We start from the raw sequence: 14,829 nt of genomic DNA on the forward strand, positions 1-14,829 counted from the left end.
CAATTCAGAAACCAGCATGGATATATCACTGCATGTGCAATCCCAGAGCACTGCAGCCATTAACAATAGAGATGCCATTAGACAATGTATGTTCACCTGTTGGTTCTGGCCGGCAACATTATGTTCACTGTGTGGTTGTCTTTCTGATTACACCACATTTTCCCAAGTCATAAATGCTTTTTAGACCCCTAAAGAATCAGCTTGTAAAGGAATTAGCTGAAGATTTAATAATAAAAAGAATTCAATAGGGTTTCCTTTCATGGGTCCTTGTCGTCACTACTAGTTTACTGTAACCCTTTATAAAAATATAAATTTGAAGACAACAGCCCCCTCACCAAAAGTAATTTGCTTGAGAAACCAAGGGCTCATCACCATGCTGTGAGTTTTGGAGGCAAAAAGGAGGAAATAGAACAAAGCAGAGGAAATATTCAAACTGGTTACAAAGGAAGGCTGTGTCAAATGAGTGTGAAGTCAGAGTTCACCAGAGGCGCTTGTGAACAGAAATCAAAGGTAACCTTTCCAGACTGAGGTCACCCATCTTATCCAAGCTCTGGCCACACACTGGAGACTCTGGGAGACCTACAACTGAGGGTCACCTTCATGTTGTTAGCCTCCAAAGGAAGACAGAGACTTCATACATCAGCCATTGAGCAATATCGATTGTATAAGTTACTATGCCAGATGCTCAAAGAGATGCAAAGATCAGCCAGACTTCTGTTCCAAGTTCTATGCCCAAAGTGTCTTGAAGAGGAGATAAAAAGGGGTGCATAAATAACATGGAATCTGACAAGAACCAAGAGGCATCGTTTGCTGTGGACATTGAGAAAAGGGAAGGGACCACTGCAGCAGAAGCAAGAGAAAAAAACTGTGAGAAGAGCCAGGGATGGTGTCATGGAGGAGATGTCATTTTCTAAACTTGGAAATTCACTAGTTGGCCTATTCATAAATATTTTAACATGCTTCTCAAAGTTGTTATGGAGGTCTCTTCATGGAAAGATGGATAAAAACAGAATATGGGCTTCATCAATATAGTGCAACTAAAGGCCCGGTGCACCAAATTTGTGCACAAGAGGGGGGGGACCCTCAGCGCAGCCTGCACCCTCTCTAATCCGGGGCCCCTCGGGGGATGTCCGACTGCTGGTTTAGGCCTGATCCCCGCAATTGGACATTAAATTAAACCAGCAATTGGACATCCCTCTCACAATCTGGGACCACTGGCTCCTAACTGCTTACCTGACTGCCTGCCTGATCACCCCTAACTGCCCCTGCCTGCCAGCCTGATTGCCCCTAACAGCCCCCCCTGCTGGCCTGGTCGACCCCAACTGCCCCCCCCCCAGCCTGGTTGCCCCACGCAGCCTGCTGTTCAATCGTTTGGTCATCACTCACTAACCCCTCTGCCAGCTTTGTTGTCCTAGGCAGCCTGCTGGTCATTACTGTGACAGCATCCTGGACAATTTGCATATTCCTCTATCATTAGTATAGATGTTCAGTAACAGAGTCACTACTTCTTGATAGAGGTGTAATTAAACAACTAGAAAAAACATTAAGTCCTTGCTAATCATCTAGTTGCACTGTCCACTATGGTAGCCACCAGCCACATGTGGCTACTCATATTCAAATTAATTAAAATTAAATTACATTTAATATTCAATTCTTAAGTACACCAGCTAAATTTCAAGTGCTCAATAGCCATTCATGGCCAATGGCTGCCACAGTGGATAGGCCAGATGAAGAACATTTCTATCCACAGAAAGTTCCACTGGACAGCAATGAAGGAAGAGTATCAACATTATAAACACTATGTACTTTGTCACTCTGATTCTCAGGTACCTTCACGTGAACAATTATGAATGCCATAACATATTAAAATTAGTTATAAATACCATTAAGAAGATGATGGAGGCCTAGAAAAATAAAATGAAACTGGATACATTATGTAATATATTTTTAAATGATAAAAAATGAAATTCTTTGACTTTTCACAATATTCCATTTACTTTTAACAGCATTTTGAGGAAGGAAAATAAACACCCAAGAAGAGTGGAAGGGGCAGGATAGAGATCAAGACAGGGGAAGGGGGAAGATGACTAAAGAAAAAGCAACATGGGTAAGCTGGGTAATGTGAATTAGCAAATAGAGGAAAGGGGCAATGAGAAACACCCCTTAGTTAAGTGTCAGAAGTGATTTTTTTAAAACTGGAAATGATAGAAACAGAGAAATACTCTGGGGGTAGAGAAGAAATATATTCTGAGTCCACTGTCCACATTATCTAATTCTCTGGATAATCTAAATCATCTATAGGAAGGCTACCTCCCCTATATAATTTCTCTTGTACACAGCACTTGTTATAAATTTGCCTGCTTATTTTTTTAATTAACAGACTAAGACTATCCATATGTAATTTTAATTCTTTATTGAAATCAGTCTTTTAACCTCAATATTATAAATTACAGCACCTTGGGGTTAAAATATTATGTCACAGATCACTGGAAATTTTCTTAATGATTCATAGCAAAATTCAATCACTGAAACTAACCAAAAGTGTCCTACTGGGGATTCAATGAAGGCACAATATTTGCCTCATTTATATCTCTATCCTAATTAAAACAAACTTTGAAAAAAAACAGTCTAGGATTAAAATAGATTTTAGATAAGTAATACTTCTATTCTGTACTTCAAACATTTGTGGAGATGAGGAATGTGTACTTAAGTTTCTTTAGGAAACCAGTAAATTATCTTTCTAAAAGAATGAACTAACTGTCCCTCTTACTGAGAAATTTAGGTTAAAGAAGAATTATGTGCCTTTGGAAAAGAAAACACAGGGCACGTAAGCTCTAATAATATGCTCCGTGCTTTTCAATTAATGGAAGTGAGACTTGTTTAAAAGGAGAAGGTCACAATCCTAAGCTGCTTGAATAAGTAAAAACACATTTTGATGTAAGGGGTCATAAATAATACAGAAAGTTTATGGTTTTAAATATGATTTAAGGTCATTTGTCACTTCTCAATGTATGTTTCATAACAGGATGTTTTCATATTTGAAAGTAACACCATATGAATAATTAATTACAGAAATAATGTTCCATGAAAATGGGGGGGGGGGAGTAAAAGACCAAATATTACAACTATTACATATTTTGTATGGAATAGGGCTTCCAAGTTTTCAAAGTCCTTTTTATATACTGTTGCTTGCATTTAATCTTTGCAACAATAATCTGGAAATCATTATTATATCCTTTCTGCAGATAGAGAAACTGGGTTTTAAAAAGCATGCAGATTAGAGGTGTTAAGATACTCCTCCCCAAATCAAAGCAAAAGTTTCTGAGTGGGAAGCCCAATGAGCTGAGCTACCAGGTGGGAAAATTGGGATTCTGACTCAAGGTTCCAGATTTTATTGTATTTTCATAACTCTTTTATGGTAGGGTTCCAGCTCATCTCTTTCAGGAGCATGGAAGGACTACACTTCACATCCACTTTCAAAGCTTGACAGGGCCATGGACTTTGTCTGACCAGTGGTATAGGAATAGAAGTGACATCACATCCTGGCAAAAGCATTTAATTGCCAATGCAAGACTCTCCAGCTCTCCTTTTCCCTTCACATGCTACACTGAGCCTTCCCAGGGAAGTCAGCTGTCCTAGACCAAAAGCAGGAACTAACCGTTCTTTGTATTGAGCGTCTGAAATATTTTAATTGTATATTAGCATAGCCTAACATAGCCCACCTGGCTGAAACATTTTTGTGCTATTCGAAACCTAACTGAGCTTCAGTTCTGTCACACATCTAAAATGCAGCCTTTTCTTTCAATTACTGTTAAAAATATTTAATGGGTGCTTTGGTTCATCCAAAAAACACATTAAACTCCTCTCTAATTCTTTATATTCTCTCTACTTTTCACAGCAACTCCATTTACCTCTATTCAATCTTAAGTGACCTTCTTAGCACCCACTGCAAGCAACCATGCGTTCCTTTTGTCCTGGTAGACAATGAGTATCTCTGGGTTTTCCTTTCTTCTTTTTTTAATAACATGTCCTTCTTTTTGCTACAAAATAGATTCGGCTCTTCTGTAGCTACCAGTCCCTAACATGGGGAAAGAAAAACAAAAACAAAAACAAAACTCTGTCACTAAACTGTTTTATAGTAGATTTTTTAAAAAATAAAGCAATACTGCAGCTGAAACCATAGGGGTGCTTTATTAATCAGGACTCTAACTCAAACTGTTAGCATAGGTAACTGGTTAGAACTAATAGAGGAAAGGAGCGAATGGAATCAGACATTAAGCCTAGTCTACCAGGGAGCTGTACTGGACATTAAGCCTGATTCTCTAGGAAGCTGCAGCATTTACAGGCTCCTCAGACGGCCGCTGCATCCTCCACCAAAGGAACTTAATCCCCAAGCAATCCCAGAGCGGCCAGAAAGAATGGCTTTCCACTCTTCCCAGGGGTCCAGCAGCCCAGCAGCCAGGATTGGGGAGCAGGGGAAGGGTGAATAAAACAGTGAGGAAATTCCTTGCTAGGCACAAGCGCAGTAGAAACCAAGGTGGCACAGAGGGAGGTAAGCGCATGCACAGTAGAAACCAAATGACAAGAGAAAACTTTGAGGCATGCACAGTAAGAGCCAAGATGATGACCACAAAGGGGAGGTGTCTAACTTGGGAAAATGATCAGATTGGATAAGGGACATGAAACCCTGGAAGATCCAGAAAAGGGATTGGTTAGGGAGAGAGCCCAGCACAAGCCCACAAAGAGCCAGGAGAAAGGTGAGTTACTTTAAAAGAACGCTTACCCCTTCTCAAACTCAAGGAGATACAATCAAAGCTTAAAAAGCTTGTTTGCTCATTCGCTGGTGTTTTTGCATTCTCTCTCTCTCTCTCTCTCTCTCTCTCTCTCTCTCTCTCTCTCTCTCCCTGCAGGCCTTACAGCCCTGTGGGTCCAAAGCAGCACCGGCTAGCCATAGCCGGGTGCCACTGGGCCTTGGCGGGGAAGTGCAGGTGGGGAGATACATCTCTGGGCCCCGGCTCTCCAGGGTCTGCTGAGGACAAGTGTGGGTCTGAGGCCCCAGAGGCTGGAACTTCTGCAGAGAGACGGAGCTGAGCCACCTGGTCATGGATGAGACACCAGTAAGCCTTGCCACAATTGCTCATATCTTCCTATGCATGGGTCCCCAAAACGCTTTTCTCACGACTTCACAAGAACCCTTGACTCTGTGGAAGAACCCTGTTTCCACTGGCCACATCACTAGATTACGCAATGGGTGTATCTTGCTGGATCACTGAGAACTAGAAGAAGCTGGAGAATGAGAATGTGGCAAGGATTCCATTGTTTTTCAGGAAAACCTGGAGCCAAGGATAAAATCCTGGCTGCTTCTCCTCCTTCCTCTTTATTTTTATTTCTCTCTGTTCCAACTTCATTCTCTATCATGATAGACAATTGCTTTCACGTGACACTGACAGCTCACAACTTTATATCTTAGACACTTCTCCCCTGGAAAACACTGATTCTGAAAAGTCCTAAGGAAGGTCTCAGGTTGGCTTGCTTGGGGCCATACATCCATGTCTGAGCCAACCTCCTGTGACAGAAAGGAGAACAGCATTCTGACATGTGCTTTAGGTCTCCCTCTAGCCATGTGAAAGACTTAGGGATAGTCCCAGCGATGGGAGGACAGCAAGTTGGGTAGATAATACCATAGATGCCCACTACAGACCCAGTTAAAAACACCTGCCTTTTTTGTGAATGGTTTGATTCTAGTCTATATAATTAAGAAGTTGAATGTAACTGTTGTACGGCTTAACCACCTTAGATTACAGTGGTTTACATACAGCTACACTCCCATTATATAGACTGGTTCACAATTGCCTTGCTTTTTTGCAAAATGGGGAATGCTACAATTGGCTTAATTTTTGTGAAACAAGTACATGTAATTAACATGAAGACAACAGTTTGGGGTCTAAGACAAAAATAACACTGATCCCACCTACAGATCAGATGTCCTTTTGAAGGACTCTCAGTCTCACCTCTTCTACTAATCATCCTTTTCCTTCTCATATTTCAGCTATCTCTATATCTCATTAGGTTGAAAAGAACCTCTTATTTCACATTGAGAGTCACTTCCTCCAGGAAGCTCTTCTATCTGTATGGACGGAAAATGAAGAAAAGAAGAATTCAATGGCCCCGTTGTTAAAATAATTTTTTAAACTTTTTCATTGAACTAATTTATTAAGAATAAATCATACGTGTAAGAACACAGGAGCTTATTTGCTATGTTATTTACATTATGAATTCATTCCTAGAACCATGGAAGTTCCTGGGTGAACTTTTCTGGGGGACTAGAGATGCTTTTCATTTGGTGGGAGAAGTTTCAAAAAGCTTATTTCTACACCTTCTTAAATCCTAACATATTTTCTGTGTAGCACCATTTAAAGATATTGTGCTCACCTAAAAATCAAAAGGTACCTACATACTTAAAAACAGGACGGCCATAGCATTTATTACCTAAACTTGTATACTTTTGAAACTCAAGGGGGACGCTATTAATAAGCACAGTAAACGGAAAAAGTCCTGCCCAAACCAAGTCTTAAAATCGCCGTACCTAAAAACAATTGATCCATTTGGATTTCTATGATGATCTATTTCCTACTGATATTTAAAAAGGAAAAAAAAGTTTTCTTTGTCTTGCTTTTTTGCAAAATGGGGAATGCTACAATTGGCTTAATTTTTGTGAAACAAGTACATGTAATTAACAAATTTTTAAAGAAAGTCTGATTATTTATAGTCTGAAATCATAGACACCATTTAAAATCCATACTTAGTTTCTCTTTTTTTCTTCTCCTTCTTCCTCCTCCCCTTCTTCTTCTCCTCCTCCTCCTCCTCCTCCTCCTCCTCCTCCTCCTTCTCCTTCTTCTTTAGTTTCTTAACCCAGCTGGGGTCAGTATAATAAGGCCCTATCAAACATTTGGGTTTGGTCAAAAGCAAGCCAAGCCTTGGAACTCCCCAAGTGCGGTGGACCACAGCCTCTCCTCCTTCCCACGGCTCTGGAGATTTCCAATGGGCAGAGCTGAAGCCATAATCAGACTTTCCTTGGAATCATGGTGAGAGGATGGGGACAGTTAACGGCCTATTTTTATTCTCAACAAAGACCTTTCTATCCTGAGCAGTTGAGAGACAATACTTTCAGATTAAAACAGAAAGAAACACATCAACTGAGTGCCACATGCACTTATTGTGAAAAAAGAGCAGTAAATCATATTGAAGTCATCATGTTTGGCAGAACGACTTATGCTTTGAACCTCCATTTCAACTCACTTTCAGTTTCTCTCTCCAGGCTGACGTTACCAAGTTATGATATCAAATATCTATGTGTGGTATTAATGGCAATGCAGATCCTGAGTGCTGTGTTTCTGCCCATTAATTACTGCATTTCCTTAGCCTCCAAAAAAAATGTGAAGATCAAATATCTCTTAGTATTGGTCGTTATTTAAGCCCTTTATAGATGTTAGAAAAACTCTCCTCTTTACCAGTGCCTTTCCCCCTGTGATTCTCTAAGATTTCCCCACTCTCTTTCATATAGATACACATTTCACTTACACAATTACCCATGAGCTAGAGAACATTTCTTATGAATGTTCTGTAGCTCATAATTCTGAAGCAATCAAATAGAGATGTTTGACCTTAGATAGATTTTATTATCTTCCTGAACGGACAGTAAGGAGCATCAGGTAACATTTTAGGACCATGGTTTAGAAAATATTCTGGCTGGTAACTGGGTTTAGAAATAGTAAGGCCAAAGGTTCCATTTCGTGCTATTAAAACTCTATGAGTGAGTAGGGATTAGTCCCTTTCTCTACAGGGTCACCTCAGTGCTAGATGAAGCCACTTAAAAGTAAACGACATCATCTTATGAAGACCGATTTCTCAGTACCCTCGGTGTCTTTCAAAGTGTGATTTATTACCTCCAGCAAAACTCAAATATAGGATTAAATCATTTAATCATGTTTTAAATAAATTTGTCAGGGAGGTATAAATCATAGGTCAGTGAGGGAGAAAGAAGCCCATCATATCCTGCTCTGTCTCCACTCAGAGTGTGAATCAATTGATCACGCTCAGAATGAACTGAACAGCTTATGCACCTCACACAATTAAAAATAACTTTAGTGGGTGAATCATGTAATTTTCTCATTAGTATGCAATAGTCTTTTTTAAGTTTGTGAAATGTGTTAAATATTAAGAGTGATGTCAGCAGATACCCGTATGTATATACACATGCATATGTATGTGTATACATGTTTATGTACATATATGCATGTGTGTATTGGTGTATATGAATATATGTGTATATTGACATATATAGATGTATAGAATTATATGGAATAAATTGATATAGACATATAGAACCAATAGATAGAGATACAGAGAGAGAATACATAGAGGTATATGAATAAATTAATAACAGACAGCTATAAAAAGTGTTCAGCACAAAAATAATTATTTACCAGTGAATTATGTGATGCAGTGTTTAGTGCATGACAACAAAGTAAATGAGCCTTTCTCTCCCGGTGTGGATCTCTGCAGCGCTAAATATATGAATTCCATTTTCCACAACGGTAAAGTCTAAATAGGAGATGCCCAGTTAATCATCATGAGCTCTTACCTTTCTGAAATTTAAGGGACTCGTAGACGCCTGAGATATGCAACCTATTATTGAAGTCAGCTCTTTAATAATAAGAGTCGCTCAGTCTTCATTTTAGTTTTAAGGCCTTAGAATCTTTGTGTGTTTAGAAAACTGCTCAAGTGATAATAAAGCTGAGAGCAGAGCTGCTCTTAACAGTCTGGGTTTCCTCTAAGCATTATGACTAACTGTGTCTAAGCTCCCAAATTAATGTTCATAGAATGAAGCATCTCAAAATAGAGAAGAGAATCATTTTCTTAAAGATGAGCTGGAGTCGTATACTCATTGTTCTTGAATGCTGGGAATTCATCTGGGGACTTTTACATTCCATAGTTCAACAACCCTGGCAAATGTTCATTCCTGGGTAGTAGTAAACTTTCACTTTCCTTCTTAGAATGTTTTATATCTGAACATAGAGTATGCCTCAGTTTTTACTTTCTTGTCTTACTAATAACTCACTTAGAAATAGAAATAGAGAAAAGGGACTTGAGTTGATCATAACAAAAAGGAACAACAGAGAAACAGACACCAAAAAAGCTTCTTTTCTTATGTTTCCACTTCAAGTATTATGGGTTTTTTCATTCTCATAATACTTTTATAGAATTTGGCTTGTTGTCCAGATATTCAAAAATGGACAAGAATTTATATTCTAATCTTGGGGTGGTTAAAGCCCAAGAAATCATCTGGTCTGGCCTTGGCAAGGCATTAGGGGTGCGTTAATTAAATGTTTGACCAAATATAGCAGGCTAGTTTTTAAGTTGATAATTTTGTATGGCCCTCGAATGATGCTATAAATATCCAAATGGCCCTGGCCAGAAAAAAGGTTTCCCACCCTTGCATTATATACCCACAGAGCAATGCGATTGAAAATACTTTCTTACTGCTCTCTGACTTTAAACAATTTACTTTTAGCTACAAAAGCAAGTAAATTATGAGTAACAAAGGAGAAGGTAATAAATTTCCATAATGTAATTATTATAATTAGATTACCTGCCTACAGAAAAATGCAAGTTCAAATGCACAATGTTCCAGATGTTGGATTGATAAAAGTCTGAAAATTAGTTTTTAATAAAAACTGGTAGTAATTTAGCGCAAGGTATGCCAATGAATTGAATGTACATTATTGAAACTTATGGGGAAATGTTCTCTTGGAAAAGAATACCTCAATTTTTCTAAAAAGTATTTTGCAAGCATTTCTCTAAATGTTTTATAATTTGCCTCATTATAGAGGCCCTTCAAATGCCCCCAAATTATAGCCAAAACTCCACAACAAAATAACTCCCTTTGGTTGCCAATGTTGAAATTACTTTTCCTGCTCCAACCCCCTTGCTATCTAAGTAGCTCCCTGAGGCGAACTTTTGAATACATGCAGGGAGGTTTCCTTTGGATGTGAGATTGTGTTTGCCCAAAATAAAAACTTAATTTCTCCCCAGATCCTTTCCAATCATATTGTTTCTTTACATTATATGGGTTAGCTCACTTATCTCAATGAACTTTTCATTAATTGGATGGTGTATATTTCCCCAATCACGTTATGGTATCCTAACCCCTTTCCTCTCTGAGGCTCACAAGTCACCACCAAGCAATTTGAGAATGGGGTGCATCTAAACTCCACTGGGTAACCAGCAACCCCTGCTGAATCAAGGCTCAATAATAAAATGCATGTTTTATTAGCTAGTGCCATTCAGCCTTAGGGAACAGCATTTCCTTTCCTCTTCTGCTTCCTCTCCCCGCCCTCCCCAACCCCCCCCCCCAATTTAACCACATCATAGAAAAACCAGGGGAGAAATTTTTATCTGTTGTCCTGAGCTCAGAAAGGGTTTCTAAGATCCTTTGGATGCAAAGAAGAGGCTAATAATGATGATTATTATGTACTTAAGAGTTTTTGGCAGAAAATAGGGTTAAAAAATAACCACAGGATAACATCATCACTATTAAAGAGTCAGTAAGAATATTTTCAGCTGTTTTCCGATTTTTACTATTCCTACAAACATATCAAAAGCCCTATATGGATCCCACAACATATAAACAAATAAGTACATTTTGAGTCACACTTTAAAGAAAGTTTTGGACTCTCTTCTACAACAAAGTGTAACTCTCTGTGCGTGTGTTTATCAACAGGGCTGGGAGAATATGTTGGTTCAGTGTTAGGGCTCCCAAATAAGCAAAAGCCTAGGGGTCAAGAAGTATCCAGTTTCCCCACAGATCGGTGAAACTCCCCCATGTGGGGTTTAGCGCACCTGCAGTCATGCTGGGCTTTGACACTGAATGCACTGTATGGTTTGGGCATAAAGGGGGCACAGAGGGTAAATCCTGAGGACTAAGAGGGGCTCCTGGTGGCTAACTGGGCTCAAATTTTAAAAAAGAAAAGAGCCTAGCAGCCGTTTCTGCAAAGGGACCTGTCACACAAACTGCACGTGGTGGAGAAACCTCCGCACTAAAGTGCCTGCCTGCCTGTTTCTGCCACCTGAGCCAGCCCTTAAAAAAGCAGTTCCTGGAATCCTATTTCCACCAATAGGACTGAGGCTTTCCCCATCCCATTAACTGTGCAGCTCTGACTAATCAGAGCAGCAGTATTCTGACCAATCAGCGGCTGGGTCCCCTGTTTCTATAAGCCAACTCCCCTCTGGCTTGGGAAGCAAACTTTCCACCCAAGACTGTGTTTCCCTGGGTGGAGCTGGAACACGAAGACAGACCTGCGGGGAGCACAGAGGAGCCGAGGGGAGTGGGCCGTGGAGGAATGGAGCTTCCTAGCTGAAGAGGGAATGGAGCTGCCTCGCTGAAGAGGGGCCTGGCCCAGCAGCCATACATCTATGCTATTTTCACAGCCGCACTGTTGCACTATCAGCTGTTCCACAGCAGTGCTATTTTCACATTACCACTGAGCTGTTGACACTACATAAATTTTCCTTCTGCACCACACCCCAAGTTGGGGATGCTTATTGGCATTAAATTGGTGCCAATGACTATCAGCTGCAGAATTCCTCAGAAAAAGACTATCTATATAATAAAAGCCCAGTGGTGATAATGCCGTAACGACCAAAGACTGGTCACCAGGAGGGACTTGAGCGGGGTCCTACAGCGGGGTCTGGGTCTCCCGTGATTTCGCGCACTGGGCTTCTAGTGTTTTATAGGCCAATCGACTTGCTGACTTTGGTTGTAAAAAGACAGCTCTTCACACACACTTAGGATGGTTGAAGGCTGAAAAAAATTAACTTTTACTACATAAAAGTAAATTTGGGTTTTCAACAGTAGCCCAATAAGGAGGGAATTAGGAGCAGCAATATAGAGGAGGGCAACATACTATAGACTCAAGAGCATGAGGGAGAAGCCAGACCAGCCAGAGAAAAAGGCAGGGCCTGGGATCTAAAGAGAGTGACCGTCTTTAAGCACTACCCCTGGAAAAGGGATGCCTGAAGGTTAGAAGCAAGGATGTTTAATATTTGCTAAGATTTTTTTTTTTAATGTTGGACTATGCTGTACAACTTAAACAACTAAGAAAATAACTAGGGTTTATTGTGTTTTGTTTTGTCTTAAGCTCTGAACCTGCTGTCTTTGCTTTGAAATTTTAATTTTTCTCTATGAGTACTTTTTTTATTTTTATAGGAAATAACTGTTCTTAAATGTAGCTCTCCTGACCTGTCAAATGACCTACAAATCATCAGTAACATGCCTCTTACTATATTATATGCGTGGTGTTTGAGGAAGTGAAAAGTGGCTGCATTCCAATGACACGGAGAAGCAAGGAGGCCACAGCTGGTAGTGGCAAGACCCAAGAAAAATAAAAACTTCAAGGAAAGAGGAATTTACAGGAAAAGGTGACTAGGAGAAATTGCCATTAATTTTCTTAGGGGCACATTGGAACTTCAAGCCAATTTTATTTAAATATCAAGGGATCATGTGTCCGCCACTGGCTGAGACTGGAGGAAGTCCAGGCAGCTGGCAGCTGGGCTACAACATAAAGTAATTAGCATTGGGCTGTTGGGTCCAGTTAGCTAGTATTCAATAAGTCAAAGAAAGGCGCAGAGTGGGTATATGTAACTACAGCTTCTTTAGTAATGTTTACTTAAAAGTATACCACTTACATCTTTGCCCACCTGCAGATGAAAGTATAGCTTAAAATAGCAGGGTAATCTCTGATCCAATAGCATAATAAGTTGTTGTTTTTTCTATCTAGAAGGCAGCATCTCCAAAACTCTTTAAGTACTAGGCCAATAATAAACCAGATCCATAAATTAAAAGACAAATTTATCAGCTTATCTTTAATATATATCATATATATATATATATATATATATAGAGAGAGAGAGAGAGAGAGAGAGAGAAATTGGTTTTTATAGGTGCATACCCTCTACCTACAAGAACTTTAAAATTAAGGAAATAATATTTTTCTATAAAAATAAATGCTAAATTCAATCCATAATGATTCAAAGCAGAAATCGTGCAAAAGTTATTTAAAGAAGTGTATAACACAACTAAAAAATATATATATATTAGCCATGCAGCAAAGAAAAAAATTTTAAAGTCAAAACAGGTGAAATGTTACATTATCCTAAGGTCTCAGCTTTAACTCAGTGGATATCAGGTGCAATAGGCCCCCTTGGTTTGTATCTTGAAACATTCAAATCATGAACCTAACGCCACAACTACTCACTAAGCAAACTCCTGGGTAGAGTTTGGCTTTGCGTGTAGCTTCCCTATAAGGAGCTAAAATATTAGTGCAGGTTAATAAATTGCCCATTCTGTTTATACACCAGGGTTTTGAGTTTGTAGTGTAAGTCTCTCCCTGAGAGGCAAAACCACTTTCAGACTGTTGAGAAACAGGCTGTTGAGTCTAGAAAGCTGAGAGAGCGAATTTCTGGATCATTACAAATCAACTCAAATAATAACCACCCTGAGAAGCATCTTGGGAGAACCAACTCCAGGTGCTACCCTCGCTTTCAAAGGTTTACCTTGAAATTCAACAGGAAAACACTAAGAGTCACTATTCTCTTAATCTATAATGACTCATACTACTGCTATCAAATATTTTTGTCTAAAATAATTAGAAAATAATAAACAAACCATATTTCATTTTGTGCCACAAGTAAGTTATCAAAAACAGCAGAAACTGAGTAGCTAAAAAGCCCTGAAAAACTTAATTCACCACTTTGGTTTAGTTTGAAAACTAATATTTCTTCATCTGTTACTACAGTACAATTCAGCTACTTGTCATAATATAGTAAGTTTAGGTTCTTAGTTTCTTTAATGTGTTATGCTCAAAGATCTTGGTGGCATCTTTGTGATGTTTTTCTATTACTTCCCAAGTAGAGAAAAACGTTATCTGAGAATAACATTATTCTTGGCTTTGACCTTGCGTGGACGATTGTAATGACACATGCAGCTGTCGAAACGTAAATGAGAAGTAGGTTAACCACATGTGGAAACTACACTTTTTACTCCCGCCTCCTGCTCCTTTCTTTTCACTTGACAAGCTGTGCTTAACCTTTGTTAAGCTCATAGAACACTATTAGGTATAAGCAATTTAACCTCACTTCTTTTATTTTCTATTAATTATATACTTTCATAGGGGTGGAATTTGAAGACTAAAATGTGTCTTCAAATATATCCATTGAAAAATATACAAAGCACATTTTATTGCCTTATCTGGAGAAGTAAAGGTTTCTCTGTGTAGACTCTGTGTAAAGTGATATAAAGTTTATTCACAAGTACAGTTCATGTCACCCACTGACTGAAAGAGTGAAGACATCTGTGGCATGGGTTTGAGACCAACACCCACAGAGTTGAGCACACGAAAGTGAAATACAATGTACAAAATGTCCTTACAATTTGAAGGCATTTATTAATCCACCTGCTTAACAAAGATTTACGGAGCATCTTCAATGTGCTAGGCCTTATTTTGGTGCTGGAGATACAAAAAACCCTGTCTTCCTGGAGCTCACACTCTAGTAGGAGAGATAAACCTTTAAAGATAAATTAAAATGTATTGTCTGTTAGATATAAGTGCTAGGGAGAAAAACAAAGCAGGGAAGACATACGAATTTGGGAATGATGGGTTTTACCATTTTAGATAGGCTAGCAAGGTAAAGTATACTGAGCAGGAGACCTTTGAGTAAAAACCTGAAAAGAAAATAAGTTGGGAGGAAACCATGCAAATTGGGGAAGAT

The sequence above is a fragment of the Myotis lucifugus genome, unplaced genomic scaffold (assembly GCF_000147115.1).
Source record: "Myotis lucifugus unplaced genomic scaffold, Myoluc2.0 scaffold_1, whole genome shotgun sequence".
NCBI lineage: Eukaryota > Metazoa > Chordata > Mammalia > Chiroptera > Vespertilionidae > Myotis > Myotis lucifugus.